Genomic DNA, 18,417 nt, shown 5'->3' with positions numbered 1-18,417 from the left:
AAGAGCAAATGATTTTTTTTAGTTGTTTGGTTCAGTAGAAAATAAGACAAAAATAGAATGGAATATGAGAGAAAAATTTAATTATATGTTATTACTATTTTATTAATTTATTACGTAATTAAAAGAGTTTAAATATTATGTCTTGATACTATAAATAATTTACATAGTAATTCAATTAGAGTTCATCAATTTTTTATATCACAACTACATTTAAAATTCATTTCAAAAAAAAACTACGTTTAAAATTAAAAATATTTATATAACATTTTTGACTGATGATTTATGCATATGCATAAATTTTTACACTACAATGCATATAATACATTATAGCACATGGGCATGTCCAGGAACCATTGAAATTCTTGATGAATGAGGAGAGTATCTAATTCTAACAATACTATTCAATAATACATAACCATATTTATATGAGAAAGTGAGAAACTATTAGTTGTATCATCAATCTTCCATACACCATATATATTGTGATTATCCAAGCCAGGAGCTGCAAAAACAAAAATATTTCTACCTCGGTTTTTAATTTTGCATATAACAAAAAGTTTATCTTACAATCTTCATTTGTAGAAAATCATATATGAAACACAATGTAAAAGAGAGAAATTACACAGCAGTATTCAAAGTAACAGAAGAAACTCACATTATCAAGCATATCGTTAAAACCCCTTTAGTTTAACTTGCACTATATGAGGTACATCTCCCAAAACTAATGCTCATGCACAAAAATGAAATTTCCTAGAAATAATGAGCAAAAGGAATTAGTTCTTCAAAACCTGGTACACTATAACTGCATCAAACAAATTCCACCAAATGATTCAAAAGTAAGCACAATAATGCTACCTATACATCAGGCATGTAGACTCAAATAATATATTTTTAGGAAGACATCAAATAAATAATGTACTATGACTAACGATAGCACGTGATAATCCAAGGCTAATATAATATGCATATAATTTTTTTTCCTGATATAGCATTCAAGGTAAGAAAAAGGGCATAAGGCAGATGTTGAAGGATATCACCTTGATAAATAGAAATAAAACGACATATATATATATATATATATATAAGGCATATGAAACACCCATGCAACCTTGTTAAACAGAGATACACACTTTTAATGGACCTTGCAGCAATGGCAGGTATCCCTGGCGCGTCTTTAATTTCCGGGAGAAAGATCTTAATGATAAATATATAAACACATAACGTATCATTTTTCTGCATAGCTTTCTCAAAGAACCATTAACCATATACTCTGTTAATGTTTCCACAGAGCCTCGTGGGCCATCCAGCATAACACCATAGAAAGCTACCATATTTGGATGGTGCAAGTCTGTCAGCTTGATTGCCTCATTCCAAAAGTCATCCCTCATCTTGATGCATAGACCAAAAACAACGTAATAGATTCCTAATTACCAAAGAAAGTAGGGGATTATAGAAATCAAAACAAATCAATAATAATGAGATACATACCAAGTGGTCCTGCTCTTAGGCTTTACAGCAAAACACCTATCATTAATTTGCTCAATTTCTACATTAGTACCTTTCCATTTTCCGTGATATGCAGTCCCAAAGGTCCAATAACCCAATTCTATCAGTTCTTTAAGGCCAACATTCTTCATAACCTAACCACATTCCCACAGCAAGGTTTGAGCTTAGTTGAGCTAGCAATATTTTCATAGAAGAGAAAACATACATGATAAACATGAACCAGCCTAAGTATGAATAAATAAAAAGCTTCCTTTCGAAGGACCAAACATTAAAGTATGTGTTTTCTTTGTTTGTCTGCATCAAATTAACAAAAATGTATGGTGATGAAATTAAGAAACTCATTGTTTCAAAATGATAAGAAAAGAAGAAAAAAACAATATGGACGGTAACAAATATGAAATTTCGTAAGCTTTAAACAAAGGTGTTACAAAATATTTTTGCTAGCTAGAAAATCAAAGCGTTAAATGAGCTACAAGAATAGCTCCTAGAAACAAAATCACAATAAAACAATATTCTAAAAATAAGGAGTATAGGACACCCATATTATATCATATACCCAATTCAAAAACAACTCCAACGGAAAAAGAAAGCAGTAACAGTTAAAACTGAAATAAGCATAACCTTTTCATTTGGCACTAACCTTCAAAACTCTTTCATTTTATTCATGAAGCCTCTTGCTTCATATGGGGTCCTTCCAAAGAAAGAGCATTCTAATTGTTTCTCCATAATAGTACTGCAAAACCAACGGTTGACACTTCTCTGAGCAGGATTATAGTTATACCTCTTAGTTTTCTTCATTATCTTCTTGTATCTAGGGGTCCAAAAAGAAATTAAATTAATCATTCATGATGGATACATGTATTAATAGAAGTTAACTGATAACAAAAACCAACAATATAGAAAGCTACAAGTCAAATGTTATCTTACAAAGCAGTTTGAGGGGTTGATGAAAACGTGGATCCAAGAAATTTTCAATATCACAAAAAGTGAAGCAAGTTGAGGCAACTTCGAAGTAGCATTCATTTCTGCCACTGTTTACATGTAAAATAAGAAGGTAGACTGTTAGTTTATCTTTAAAAGACCCACAAATGAAATCAGATTTGGAACAAAAAAAATTAAGCAAAAGAACATGATCAATTCTTCCATCGAATTGATCACTTGTAAGAGATAATTCCCATATAGTGTGAGCTCCACAACCTAGGTACTCAGTTATTATTCTTTATCAGTTGTAACATAACACTTCCATTGATTTTCCAATGTCAAGTGCCTATGATTGACAAAAAAGACTGATGCTATCATCCACTAAAACACTAACAACTGTGCACTATTTGAAGAAATCAGAACCACAAGTAAGACCAAGGGACAAGCAAGTATTACCCAGTCAAGTCTTTTTAAGAATAAAAATATTCACAAGCTAACATAACTATTCAATGAATATGAATCCAATCTTTTGTCTAAAATGCAAGATAAGGATAATAACATATTTGCAACTTGGCCTATTCCATATTATATAACTTTAACTATATATAATATTTGCTGACTATTTCATTATCTCACTTAAAAAGACCTCAAGTCCTACCAAGTAACAACTAATTAATAGATACTATGAATCTTTCTGGTGCGTGAAACCCTGCCAAACCTGATTATGAAAATAAAGGAAACGGTGGCAAGAACATTTTGACAAGTTTCAAAACAGCCCCTTTATGGCAAGCCCAATATCAAGTGACAACAATTTTCAAAAGCCATATGCACCTTTCACAAGTTACAAACAATTTTCATTCATGTCATTGGTTCCAACAACTCCAGTTGCATCAATTTTACTAAAAAGAATCCAAAACCATCATTTATGTTATCCACCAAGCACATGGGGTGCAAGACTTGGTTCCTCAATTGCAGTTTCCTATTTGCAAAATGAGAAACGTCAAAACACACAATATCACAGAAAGCCCAAAGAAAATACATATAGGAAATTTCTTTGGAATAGTTGAGTCCACTAACTTATACACAACCCCAATAGATTCCTCGGTTGCAGTTTCCTATTTGCAAAGTGAGAAACTTGAGAAATCATCACATGTTCAACACTAAAGTATATGCAGCCAAAGAGGAAAATGTTTCATACACATAGATAAAAGAGTCATAAAAATAAGATTAGAATAGGAAAATAAGTGAACTTTACCTGAGGTAGAAGTGGATAGAGTTTGCTGCACTGAAATTCTGATACAACAACACAACAAAGAAGATGTAGAAACTCTATCACTCTTTATATAATTTAAAAAAGAACTAAAGAAAATTTCAAGGGTATTAGTATCACCACTTACAAAAGTGGTAGCATCTTCAACAAACTATGGCTTGGCTGCATAATGCATTCAAAAATTAATCCAAATAACAAAATTTAATTTTAGTAGCATCAAAATTGCAGCAACTCTCAGTTTAAACTGCATAACAGACTTCACAAAATTGTGGCATCAAGAGCACACAAGAGGTGTGTTGCTTCAGAACAGAATTAGGCTCTTGAAGGAATCTCCGGTCCCAATGACATCCTCAACAACTACTCACCAGTCCCAGCAACACAATCATCAATGAAATCTTCTGAGTTAAGAACTTGAAACCTTGTACAGAAAAAACCAAAATGATGATGTCTCTCATGTCTCCCATATAGTTCTTGTGTAGAAACCTTGTATAGAAAAACCAAAATGATGATGGTCCTTATGACACCTGCTCCGGCCTCATGACTTGCCAAATTTGAAGTTTGCAGCAAAATCTAAGGCCAATTTTGATAGCAGATCTCTTATTGAGGTTGAGATTCAAAAGGGTTAGTCTAATCTATCGGACCAAAAATGCTTCATTCCTTGGTAGAGACACAATCAGTTCGTAAACCAATCCAAATCCATGCTTCACTGGAATATGAAGAGAATTAGCATACATGTTGATCTAGTAAAATCAACTCCATTGAAGCAGGTCTGTTTTCCCTAGCAAACCCATCAGCAATCCATAGTCGAACAACTCTCACTTTGATCCTCCAATTGTAATCTGGAGGGTACAAAGTCACAACAGGATCAATTGCAACAAAGGACGCCATCAAAATTCAGAAACGCTTCAGATATTCAACCCACAAATTTTGGTTCTCAAAAATAAATTTCAGCTTCTTTCTGATATGAATCCAAATCAACTCCCTTTAAATATCGATATCAAAGGGCAGACCAAGCCCGTAAAGGTTTTTTATAACGAAACATGTAAAAAGGTCTCCAAAAAGTATACTGCCAACAAAAAGCTAATTCCCATCAACTTCCTAAAAAAGGTTCCCCAAAAGGTATTAAATATAACCAGGGCAAAATAACCTATGAATCAGTTTTCTTAATGAAAAAAACCTTTTTGGCCCATTCATGAGAGAGTCCAAAATAAAAAACCTAAGTAATAAAAACAGGGTTCAACCATTTTACGAATTTAAATTTTAAACCACTATTTTCCAAATAAATTTAGTTCAAGTAATTCATCAACCAATCCCCAGAGTTTATTTAAATATCAAATAGTTTCAAAATTTAACAAATTAATTCATATATACTATCACAAATACAAAATTCAAACATGATTAACTCAAACTAATTTAACAATATACTAATTTCAAACAAAATAGTTTCAAAAAAAAAAAAATAAAATAATTTCAAACAAATAGTAATCTTCTTTATTACAAAATAAATCCAATTAAAAATAAGGGATTTTCCGAAATATTAATCCATATCATATATCTAATTATTATTAATCCTAATATTTAATTTCAAATTTCTATTTCTAATATTTTCGCCTACAATTATCTATACTACCAATATAAATATCCACATAATAAATATTAACGAATATCTACTATTGAAACAATAATTAAAGGAGCTATAAATATATATAATATATATTTTCTGTCAAAAAAAAATATATAATATATATTTATTTCCAACAAACTCAGCAAAAGAAAATAACATAGATAAATTACTACCATGTCCTTAACTATTTAATTCTTTAAGTGAAACCAAATAGAAAAACCAAAAAGTAAAAAGCAAAGTTCCTTATGGTGCACCTCCACCACATTGAATACAAACCCTTATGTGAATAGTAGCAAAATGCTATCCCTTTGTAGTAGTTATAGATGTGACGTCTTTCATTTTTAAACCTTATATCTCTTTCATTCGCATATGAGGTGGTGTTATAAGTAAATTTCTCCTAAGTTGTAGATGTTAACTTGGTAAAAATGAACCTCATGTTATTGAATGATAATACTAAGGCTTATCTTGCTATTATGATTCCTCTCCATGACTAACTACATGAAACCGTTAACATAATTCATTACTACTAACAGATCTATCAATCTAACTAAAAAACTAACAAAATATATACATCACTTCTTGTTATGGACCTAGGACTGACTAGGACCAGAGAAGAATTAAAAAACCCTAGCAGAGCATAAATAAGAAAATATGATTATTTCTCTTGCAGTGGCGGAACTAGAAAAAATAATATGAGGGGCCAAAATAATATTTTAAACATAAACTTAACTTTTTAATTAACAATAAATTCATATATACACATAAAATAATGATTATATTAATTTATATACTCATTAAAATTTTATTATAAGATATATCAATGATGTTTAATTTTTTTTTTCATTTTTTAAAATTTTTATGGTCGGGTTATTGATTACATTATTTACATTTAATTAGTTTTTTAATATTTATCATTCTCAAACGTTTTTCTGTTGAAAAAAAAAAGAAAATGTTCTTTTACTCTCAATTATTAGTTTTTGCCTTTTCTACACTTATATATAAATAAAGTATTATCTACTAAAAAAAACCTTCAACCTTTAAAACTTAAAAGTTATAAAAAAGAGGGCTGAGCACACACGGTACAAATGCATTTATTTTTTTTCAACAAAAATAGAACTTTTGTGAAAGTGGGCAGGGATCGAATCCGTACCATGCCAGCAATGACAATGAGACTCAACCACTGGCCTAACAAATTTTATTTGATGGAATGTGAACTATTATGTATATACAATCTCCATAGAACCTTTGGGAGGGCCTGCCCCAACGTAGTTCCGCCCCTGCTCTCTTGTGCAATCCCTTCACTGTAGGTATTATATTCTATCTCTATGTTCTTGGATGGAACAATCATCGATCATGCTGAAATTCAGAAACTACAATAAGTATGTTTGATTTCTCATAGGGAAATTTCATAATTAATTTTGGATGAAAAATTTAATTTTTACAAGTCATTTTAAAGAATTGATTTTAAAAGTGATTTTTAATCCAAAATCAATTTTGAAGAAGCTAGAGATGGTAGTTTTTGCACTGAACCTGATCAATTGTAATATTACACAACAAAACTCACTTTTTCATGAAAAAACATAAATCATTCACTCAACACGCATAGAGGAAGCTTCTCCCAAAAATTGATTCTGATTTAAAATTAGTAAAAAGATCACACAGTGAGCTTATGTTACACTTTTACCTCGATATATATTTACAATAAAAAAATTAAATAGAGAAGCTTTATCCCTGAGAAATCCAATATTGTATATATCTTTATCCAACGGTGATTCAGCACCAAGGAATGCAAAAGCTGGTGAACTTGATTTAGCTTCACCCCAATACTTGAAATCCATCACATACCTTTATTGGAAAGTGGTGTAGCTGTCAAGCCTGTAATTGAAGCGATCAAGTCTTTGGGTGTAATATAATATTTTGAGGTCTACAGGCAATAGATCAATTGATCAGAGGAAGACATGGTTTGTGGTTTGCGCTCTTTGGTTCATCGCAGAGTTCCTAACCTTGGAATGTTGAAAGCAGAGGGACAAACTGAGGTTATTAGAAACAAAAGAGAAATACTTTGAAGTGAGTTCAAAATGGAACCCATGGTTGAATTAAGTTTAGAGCATGTGTGTCTCCTACAGGCAAGGGCGTATCTAGGTGGGGGCAGGCAGGGGCTATCGCCCCCCAAGAATTTTGAAATGTTCATCGACTTTAACTATTTTTATATAAAAGATGTTATAACATTTTGTGATACTCATCAAGTTGAAGTTCCTGACATGAAAGCCTCTTATTTTATGGGTAATGATCTTCATAAAAACAAGATGGAGATATATGGAACATCATTATATGATATATGTATTTTATTCTGCAATTGATTTGCAACTATATGAATTAAATAGAAGATTTAATGTAGAGGTTGTGGAACTTCTCATACTTAGTTCAGCTTTAGTTCCTAAGAAAAATTTTAAATCATTTGGCAATGAGAAAATTTGTAAGCTTGTTGAGAAGTTTTATGCAAATGATTTTTCCGAGCTAGAAAAGAGAAATTTTTCGTTCCAACTAAGACATTATCATTCAGATGTTTACCGAGATCCTAATTTAGGAAATATTTCCATTTTATCCGAGTTTTACCAGAAGTTAGTTGAAACTGGAAAAACAACAATATTTCCACTTGTTGTTAGATTGTTACGTCTTGTTTTGACATTCTCTCTTTCAACAGCATTTAGAGAGCAATCTGTTTATGCAATGAAAGTTGACAAGACTTCGGCTTTGCAACAAAATTGAAGATGATCTTCTCAGAAATTTATTAGTTATATAGATCGAGAGAGAAATTGCTGAAGAAATTTATATTGATACAATAATAGGTCAATTTAGTACTATAAAACAATGAAGAGTTGTATTTAAATAATATTTTATAATTTAAAGTTTATATAATATTCAATGAAGATATTTTTAGTCTTATATTTCGCCCCCCAACAAGAAAATCCTGGATACGCCTTAGGGCCCGTTTGGTGGTCAGGATAGGATATGATATGATATGATATGTGAACAGGATATCAACAGGATAGGATAAGAGCAGGATAGACTCTTATCATATCCTGTGTTTAAGGTGCACATGATAAGGACAGGATATGATAAGGAAAAATGTATCAGATTTATATTTGAATAAAAAATACATTTAAAATTGATCATTCTATTAAATTTAATTTCTATACATTTTCATGAATGAGTCTATATTTTAAAATAATTTAAATTAATTTAAATTTTATTAATTAGCCTATTTTATTGTTTTGAAGATACATATGTTTTAAATAAAATTATGCAGTTAACCGATTGGTTTTCACTTAGTTGTGACACGTGATAATTAACAATAAAAGTTAACTAAATTAAGAATATTATTATTTCAAAAGTAATTTATATTTGAATTATAAATTATTATATAAGTAGATAAGTAGTTTTAAATAATAGGAGATGAAAATAAAAAATTAATCTATTACTATTAAAAAATCAATATTTGTAATCAATGTTTTTCACTTAGTTGTGACACGTGATAACCAATAAAAATTAACTAAATTAAAAATATTATTATTTCAAAAATACTTTATATTTAAATTATTATATAAGTAGATAAATAATTTTTAAATAATAGGAGATGAAAATATTAAATTAGTCTATTATTATTAATAAATCAATATTTGTAAAAGAGTAGTCTATTTTACTATTTATGAATAATAATTTTATTTATTTTTTATTTTAGTTAAATTAATATTTTTATATTTATTAATTAATATTATTGTAAATTATAAATTATATAATATTGAAATAAATTAATTTAGAGTTAGGATACTGAAAGAAAATATATAACTGGTATCATATCCTGCTCTATCCTAGCTCCCCCCACAAGATAACTTTTACACATGATTGACAGGATAGGATAGGAGACAGGATAGTGTTATCATATCCTGCTGGTGCAACAAACAACAGATGACAACAGGATATGATTATTATCCTGTCCTATCCTATCCTGTCCTGGTCACCAAACGGGCCCTAAACTTCTAATATATATAAGCACATGTATATACAAATCAAATAGACACTTAACCTAAGCCTTGTATGTGTTGGGCCATACATGGCCCCAATGGGATGCAAATACATTGAATAGAGTCATAGACAATCTAAATGCTTTTCAAATCAATTACTCTCTAGTGGAGGCTTATATGCTGTTAAAAGTTCAACTTATAGTAAACGAATTATATTTGGTAACTGACTTTTTCCATTTCATTAAGAACACGAATCAATCACATTTGATGCTTTTTTTTTTCTTTATTGAAATGATGCAACACATTTTGGGTAGTAATTCATTGAAACAAGTGGGCTGAACAGCCAAGGCCCAATGGGCAAAACAAACTGGCAAAAATGCCTAGAGAGATGGTGCAACAGTTCCACCGAGAATCATGCACATACAAAAATGGAAGGGGACAATGTTTAATAATGCAGGTGCACATTGATTCCCTATCACTGCACCTCCACTAGGGGTGGAAATAGGCCAGGCGGCTCGTCAGGGGTCAGGGGTCTATGGTCTAACCAAAGGTCGGGCCTAGGTCAGGCTTATTTACTAAAAAATTTAGGCTTATTTGCTAAAAATATCAGGCTTAGGCTTTTTAAAAAGTTTGATAAGCTAAAAATGTTAGACCTAGGCTGACAAAAAAGCTTATTAGGCCTGATCGGCCGGCCTATTTACATAATTGTTTTTATAATTTAATAAATATATTATACTAATATATTAATAAATTTATTTGTAACAAAAAACATATTAATAAATTTAATATATCATGTCTAAAAAGTACAAAAATACAAAAAAAAATAAAAGAGAAGAAATAATAAGATGAAAACCTAAACTAAAAAACGTTCTCTCCTAAGAAGAAATCCTTTGGTATTGTTGAGGATGAGTTTTTTAATTGGATTCTCCAATATTCAAAATAGAAATTCAATGATAGTTGTGAAGGCTTATAAGTCTGTTGACTTATTACCTCGCGACGTAGTAGTCTCAAGGTCTAATGGCCTCTTTAAGAGGTTATTTTTAGGTAAGTAGGCTTTCGAACAGGCTCGTAGACCAGGCCAGGCCTCCTAGAAGGCCAGACCGAGCCTTAAAATTTGGCCTATAAAAGACCACATGTCAAGGCTTGGGCTGCGAGTTTCAAATGTAGGCCAAGCCTAAGCCTCGCAAAGCCTAGCCCAGCCCAGCCCAGCTCATTTCCACCCCTAACCTCCACCATCACCAATAAAGACAAGGCGTGGGCTACTAGCTAAGGTAGTTTTTGAATTTACCCAAGACAGACTTGCTTCCTCTCTCTGCACTGCATCTTCATCTTCTCAAGACCCTTGATGAAACATGCGATTCCCATGTAAGCTGTGATCATGGCCACGGCGGACCCATGGTCTATCCAAAAAGCCTTGGAGACGATTTCAAAATGATCAAGTATAGTGGATGGTGACATTCATTTGGAAAAGTAGCCCAAAGAATAATGTATGAATCCCCACAAGAATTTTTCTTCTCATATCCACCATACATTTTGAAATGTGAAACAAATTAAAATTAAAATTTTGATCATTATAACAAATTAAAATTTTATAAAATATATATGTGGGACGAGCCGGGTGGCCAAAGTGTCAACCCGAACACAACCCGAAGCCGGATAACTCAATATTCAACCCGAACCCGATATCTTTTAATGATCGGGTTGGGTTCAACCCGACCTTAAAGGCTTGGGCCGGGACGGGTTGGCGGGTAGGGCGGGGTCTTGTACACCCCTAAGTACAATTGACTTGAAGTATGCACTAATAACAATATTAATAGTTATTCACTTCTATTTATATTATTTATTACTTTTATGATGTTAAATATATTGAATTATATTAATGAATTTTAAATTTTTTATATATAAATAATATTGACTTCAATTATGCATTAATAACCTGCGAATTTTGTTACCAATTTATTTCACCAATATTTTCCTCCGAATTTCTTTTCAAGTTTGAGTAGAATTATATTTGTAGGTAATTCCACAAATAATTAGTGAAATTTTCTCCAATTTTTCCTTTTCTTCTTTTAATCTTTCCTTTTTCTCTCTTTTAAAATGATCTTTTAAATAAAAATTCAAGTGTTTTAAGAATTGAAGTTTAGTTTGCTTTAGATTAGTTTTGTGAAGACTAAAAATTATAAATTGCTATGATTCCGAATTGATTTTATTGTGTTATTCTCAAAATGTTTCTACTTTGTTTCAATGAATTTGAATGACTAATTTTAATTTAAAGGCGCGAGGATTCGTTCAAGTTGCCAACTTAAAAATCTAAGCAATCAATAATTCGGCCACCTTGAAAATGAGTTACAACTACTAAACCATTAAAATGAGAAGTTAAGTAAATATCATGCATTCGTTGATTGAAAAACATAATTATCTAACTTATTTATCATAGGTGGCTTCACATAAAGTTTTTTTAAGGATCATGTTAAAAGAATATAAGAAGAAGGAAAGACTAAAAAAAATAGAAGCAAAAAATGGAATTGCACTAATTATTTGTGGAATTACTTGCAGGTATAGTTTTGCAAAAACATTTACTCAAATTTGAAGAAAAATTCGCAAGAAAATATTGGTGAAATGAATTGGTAAATAAATTTGCAGGTAGTTAATAGTGGGTGAGGTGGAGTGTAATATTTAAGTAAGTTTGGAGTTTAGTGTCATATAAGGAAACCTCAAGATAGTGGAGTGTAATTTACTCTAATTTTTTTTTGAGAGCTACAATGAGTTTTATTGATAAAAAGCAAAGGAACGAAATACAAAGAAATCGATCCAAAAAAACCTCAAACTGAAAAGACTTGAAAACCAACCCAACAACATAACCCAGCTACCCAAAACCCATACCAAAGAGGTCAAAAAGCCTAAACAACCAGCAACAAAGGCCGAAAAGAGAACCAGCAATCACTGACAACCAAAACGGATCCAACCCAACAGTCGTATCCCCTTGCACAATCCCCAAAATTCTTTACATATGCATGATTAAAATCATCTTCAGAACAATGAGAAACCACCCCAGCTCTTTGCCCCACGATTGAAGCTCTCCTTGCTCTTGTCATAATGCCCTCAGAATCATTAGCCTCAGGTAAAATCAAAGGATTAACCCTTAACGACGTAATCTCCATTGGCTTCCACGGGCCTGAATCTTCAAATATCACAACGGAGAGGTCCTTCTTCTTCCTACCACTCCTAGAAACCTTTCGCGGACGACCACGCTTTCAAGGGAAACAAAACCCATAATCATGGACTCCTACAGTATATGGTGCATCCACTTGCTCCACTTCACCCCCAATACCAGAAAACTCCCTCCTTAGATGAACCTGATCACATGCAACAACAGCTCACCGCTCTTCAAAACCCGAACGATGCAGCCAAGCAAGAGAGGAAGGAATCCTAGGTCCATCGACACCTTCCTTATTTGAAGCAAATAAGCGTGAATTCAAAAAAGGACGTGCCACCTTGAAAAGAACAGCCAATCAGGAGCATATCAAGGAAAGTAGAATTCAAATTCAAAAAATCTTTGCATTTAAAACAGTATATACATTCAGGAAAAGATCTCAGCCCAATCATCGCCTGCGTGGCACCTCCTGATTGGTTAATATATGAAAAAATCCTACCTGGCATGCATTCCTTCATTCCTATTATCCTACACATTTCTTCTTAACCTACACCCACCTCTCTTTAATGCCAATTATTATCAAAAACGCGTTTCTCCCTCTCTCATTTCTTTTCCTTCTCTACGTTTCAATTCTTAATCCACCTCTTCCAGTTTTTCCTCACTGACCCCCTCCCTTCCCTTCCGCGATCGTCTTTCTCTCAACCCACCGTCCCTGACTGCCATCGCCGCTTCTCCATTTCGTGAGTGACCTCCTTTCAGTCTGCGCCCCTGGAAGATCAAAGGCTACGGGTTTCTTTTTTGCCGATACCACTCCATCCATGCTCTGGTGAGATGAACACGTTCTCTCTTTACGAGTTTATTTTTTCTCTGTTAATAATCTATTTGAACTCCTCCCCGTTTTCTCTTAGTGGCTACCGATGTCGATAGCATCGCTGATTTGAACGCCTCCAAGGAGGATTTCTAACAGCAGGTTCAGTTCTCTCGGAAGCGTTACTTCGTCATCGACGACCACCTCCTCAGCAGCTCCAAATCCGTTCCTGGTTCTGGCGACCAGGTTCATTTCCTTCTTCCTTTTTTCTATTTTATTGACTGTTCTCTCAACCTTTTTTATTGTTACAAATTACTATGTTTGTGAATTCAAATTACATAGATTTGGTGACTGGTGAAAGATGGAAATGAATATTTGCTACATTAGGCGTTGGGTTTCCCCTATTATTACGTTTTGCTCTTGATCAAGTTTAAAGGATGTGATTTTTCTCTGAAGTGTTATTGGGAGGGTTGACTAGAAATCCTTACCTTTGATTTCTCCCCGATCAAGCTTCTACTTAGTGTAATTATTGTCATCTCAAAGATATTATGTTCAAAATTATACCCTCGCACATTTATTCCTCACTTAAAAATTAGTGTTTTTGAATTTGAATTTTTGCTTGACCATAAATTACTCTCCCTATCAAGCTTCAAAATTATACACCCTTAAATAACCTCATGGTAAGTCCTGGTTAGTGTTTTTGAATTCAAATTTTTGCTAGACCTTCAATTACTTCCCCTATCAAGCTTCAAAATTATACTCCCTAAATAACCTCCTGGCCTTAGTAATTAGTGTTTTTGAATTCAAATTTGTGCTTGACCTTAAATTACTCCCCCTATCAAGATTTAAATTATTGACTAATAATTTTGTTTCCTTTCCTCTATTGAATTTCGAACCTTAATTATCGGAATCAATTAATACTAATTGATGTTAACTTTATTTTTCAAATTTATTTAATAATAATTCTCTCACTTCTTTTAATATTTAGTTTTTTAGTCCCTCCAAATTGTTCTCCTAAATCCCTAAGTTTCATATGCAATTTAAGGAAATGAATGTGTGATTTTCTCTCACCTTGATTTGGTATTTTGTAATTTTGATTGATGAAAACTATGGTTTTTTGCTTCATTAAGGTTTTACAATGACTAGAAGAAGAAGGAGTAAGATGCAGCACATGAGAGACATTGTGAATGCCGTCGACACCATATTCTTCAATCTAGCTGATGCTTCTTCCAGTATTTATTAAATTCAGGTTTCCTCATATTTCTTCTCCTCTTTCTTCTCAATTGTTTTCTTTATTCTTGAAATTATATGAAGAGTGATTCATTTTGTCATCTCTTTTTGGTTATGATTTTTAAAATTTCATTTTGAAAGGACATACTCTTACATTTTCAATAATGATACTTGGCAGAAAGCTAAGGTAATCCGGTGGTTATAACTTATAATCATACTTGCCAAGAAGCTAATGATGCAAGCTAAATACGTTCAGATTTTAAATGCATGAACATATGTAATCAGCTAAAGTAATGTATGTTATATGTAATGAAATTCAAGTTGCATCTTCATGTTATACTTTCTGTCTGATATTTCAGTTAGAGTTTGTTATAGGCTATATGAAGGGAGAGTATCCCATGGTCTACAAAAAGAAATAACTTTTTTTTGATTTTAAAGTAGTATCATATCTATAATCAAGGTACTTACCTGTTTCATTAATTATTATTTTTGTTTTTGAAGCTTTAGCTTTCAAGATGCATGATTTCATTTCATATAATCACGCTACACTGAGATTATGAGCCTCTAAGTTTCATGTTATTCAGTCTCACTGTGTGATAATATGTTGCAGCAAGAGAGGTTGGGGAAGGAAGCCGATTTCTGAAGCGTGTGTTCTCTCGCCTGCAATATTTCACACATATACCAGGAACCATTTTTGTTTTCATGGTGCAGCCTCAGATTACAACAACTGCTATGAAGTTCACATCCAACCCTACTATTGCTTATTGCAGGACCTTGCCTAAAGTTCATTTGCTATGAATTCTCGAACTATAATATTGAGGTGAGTTATGAAGAACTATATCTAGAACTAAATCCTATTCTGTTCTTGTGCCAATTTTTAAGTACTTTTGACCTGTGATGTTTTTTCTCTATTTAATTCTCTGTTTGTTTGCTGATCAAAATCTAACTCTCAATGTTTGTCAATAATGCATGCTTAGTCTATCATAACATCATATCTGATGCTACAGATAGAGTTTTGCACGAGATTTCAAAGAGCTTTTGATAAGATGTATTTGTTGTCTCTCCAGATAATTTATCCTAATAATTGTTTTTAAGTATGAGTAGTTAAAGTGAATCAGTAGAGATTCTTTTTTCCTAAGATTGATATTTGTGATGGAAACTACCTTTATTCTCATAGTTGATTGTATCAGTTTGAGGTCCTTGGGAGGAGACGATAGTTGTTGCAGGTTCATCAAGGTTCATGCTTTCCCTGTTAACTTTCTTACCCTTTTGCAATCCTTTTCATCTCACTTTATTTCTGCATTGGTTCTTTTTAGTTCTAAATCAATATAAGTCTTTGAGAATGTCAACGAGAGATTGAAGTGAGCGAATATTTGACATGTCACATTTTGGTTCTATTCTACAATCACTATGCCAGCGGAGTAAGAAAACTATAGGGAATGTTGTTTGGAATCTGTTTTGGGTGGTTTAAAGGGCACTGAGCCAATACTTATTGTGATTGCTTTTAACATTGAACAAGCAACTATCCCTTAACTTTTCATTTACCTAAAGAAATTTAAATAATCTCTTCAGTTTGCGATATAGTGAGAGAAAGCATTACCCTTCTCAAAAACTAATTTATAAACCACCAAAATTCAAAATGAGCAAAACTCATCTCTTAATGCTCCTACCTTGTGTACATTTCAGATTAGCTTCCTCTGGAAAATCAATCAAAATTCAAATGCTTCAAGCTTCTGAAGCTTGCTACCAAACTATGTCCATAAGTAACTATGGTACAAAATCTACATCATGTTATCCTTGCTAAATATAGGACTTTAGCGGTCACAACATCAACCAAATTGATCGTAGAAACTCTGTATACGATATAATGTTGAATTGTATCCAAACTCACAGAAGGTTTTCCAGTAGAAGTCACTTGAATGTAACACGCTCAACCTAATAATTTACAATACCTTGGTAATGGAAATTGGTAATCTTCTGTATAATGAAGACATTCTCTTTGCCATTACGCTTAACGACATTCTTTTTTCTTTTTCATATGCCAGTTGTTTATAACTTCTCTCCACATTTCTATTGATGGTATCTCATATATTGCATTCAGTGTGTGTGTTGATAGTCGTTTTGAGGAACTTGGGTGGCATGTCTTTGGGCAATAAATGGTTACACTAGCTATGATGATAGTCATGCTACCATTAAGGAGCAAAAGCTGTCAGAGACAAACCCACACCATTTAATTTTTGGCATCCAATCAGAACTAGCAGAATCTGTCATTCTTGTGGCACTGATGTGTTTAGAGACTCTTCTTTCCTTCAAAAACTAAAATTTGATCTTTTAAACATCAAGATGCATCTTCCTAAATTTATAGAATGCAGCTTTGTGAGATGAATAAGGTCTGAGGAATGAGGGATTGGGATTGAGCAGGCTTCTAAGTGGAAGTGTGCTATTTTTTATCAGCATGTAAGTAATTAAAAAAGAAATTAAGAAACCCAAAGACTACTAAACTATCAAGTGATGGCTCAATGGTCTCACCTGGTGTATTAAAGTTGTTCAATTTTATCTTTAATTCAATGCTATGATGAGTTCTAATTGTTTTGAAGCTCTTGACCATTGATTCAATGAATAATGGATTAGTGACCTTTTTCAATGTACATGCTCAGTTGCTCTATGACTGTACTCTGTAGAAGAAAATTGATTGTTGTCATGAGGGTCCAAATTAACATTAAGTTTATTTAAGTTTCTCACAGCCATTTTTTCAACCACTGTGCCACAAGAAAGAAGACACACTTCTCTATTTTTTTACTTTTATTTTGCTTCACATAATTGCTAAAGGGGATCCATCAGATTCTATTTATATGGAAGTAGAGCTGGAAAGGTTGTCATATAATAACCAAACTTTCTCACAATGCAATGAGTCTGGAAGGTGGACAAACCTTGACCCCTGAGTCTAGGGAACATCTCATATATATTGAGGTTTTATGATTAAACTTTCTATTTATACTCATTGTTATGAATAAAATTTACATTTGTTTGTTGAAAACATGAGATAGCTTAAAAGAGAGGCAGATATTGAGCACACAAATGCAGAAGAGGAAATCGAAATCTGGTAGAATGAACCTATATTCGAGATGGTGCCTTCCTTTGAGCTTGAAGCAAAGGAGTTTACAACTCAACTGGCTCATCGCCTATGGACTGACATAGAGGACATGGAACACTTTACAAAGAGTGGAACTTTTAAGGAGATATTTGGACTCAACTTTGCCCTACAATTTTCAAGTAGGAAATCATTTTGTTGACAGCCAGCGCGTGGCATCTTTTATGAGTTTTAATGTAGTTTGATATGGCCATGTAAAAATTTCCCAGCTCTATGTATAACATAGTGAATTCTTTTTTCTGAAACTATAGAAACAATTTGATTTATGTTGTATGTTTTTTACTCTTATTGTTAGAGATTTGTTTATCTGTTGTAGATTTCGTCTAAGTTGAACATCATGAATGGTTTTATACAAACATAGCAACTTGGATCTTGGTAACATGAACCCGTCAGATGAAAATTCATTAAGGGTTATCATGGTTGTATGAAAATAAATTATAGAAACTCATATTGAATTTTCATTAAACGTGGTTTAAAGTATAGTGTAGTTTAACTATGACTTACAAAATGTCTTCTTCAGCAGCATTACCAATGGCCCAGTTTGGAAGAGCTTATTTGAGCTTATCTGACAGCATAAGCTCTTATGCCAGTGTTTGGAAGAGCTTATGCAAACAGCTTATGACCTGTCATAAGCTATTTTCAGCGTATTTTCATAAGCTACTCAGGATAGCTTATGAAAAACAGCTTATGCTTATATACAGCTTATTTTTAATTTATTTCAATAAATT

General features: G+C 32.5%; 1 long non-coding RNA gene across 3 annotated transcripts; it reads left to right on the top strand.

Moving 5' to 3' along the window:
- Nucleotides 1–13,112: 13,112 nt before the first annotated feature.
- LOC130747579 (uncharacterized) lies at nucleotides 13,113–17,955 on the top strand. Of its 3 annotated transcripts, none has more exons than XR_009022428.1 (5): nucleotides 13,113–13,326; nucleotides 13,409–13,554; nucleotides 14,439–14,557; nucleotides 15,149–15,774; nucleotides 16,225–17,955. It is a non-coding gene; the product is annotated as an uncharacterized LOC130747579 (long non-coding RNA). The 3 variants fall into 3 exon arrangements; XR_009022427.1 differs by having other exon boundaries at nucleotides 13,124–13,326; nucleotides 15,149–15,358; nucleotides 15,729–17,955; XR_009022426.1 differs by having other exon boundaries at nucleotides 13,126–13,326; nucleotides 15,149–17,955.
- The last annotated feature ends 462 nt before the right edge of the window (nucleotides 17,956–18,417 follow it).

This window comes from Lotus japonicus, chromosome 3, assembly GCF_012489685.1.
Source record: "Lotus japonicus ecotype B-129 chromosome 3, LjGifu_v1.2".
NCBI classification, from domain to species: domain Eukaryota; kingdom Viridiplantae; phylum Streptophyta; class Magnoliopsida; order Fabales; family Fabaceae; genus Lotus; species Lotus japonicus.
Note: the sequence above shows the minus strand (reverse complement) of the source record. Positions and strands in the feature narration are given on the sequence as shown.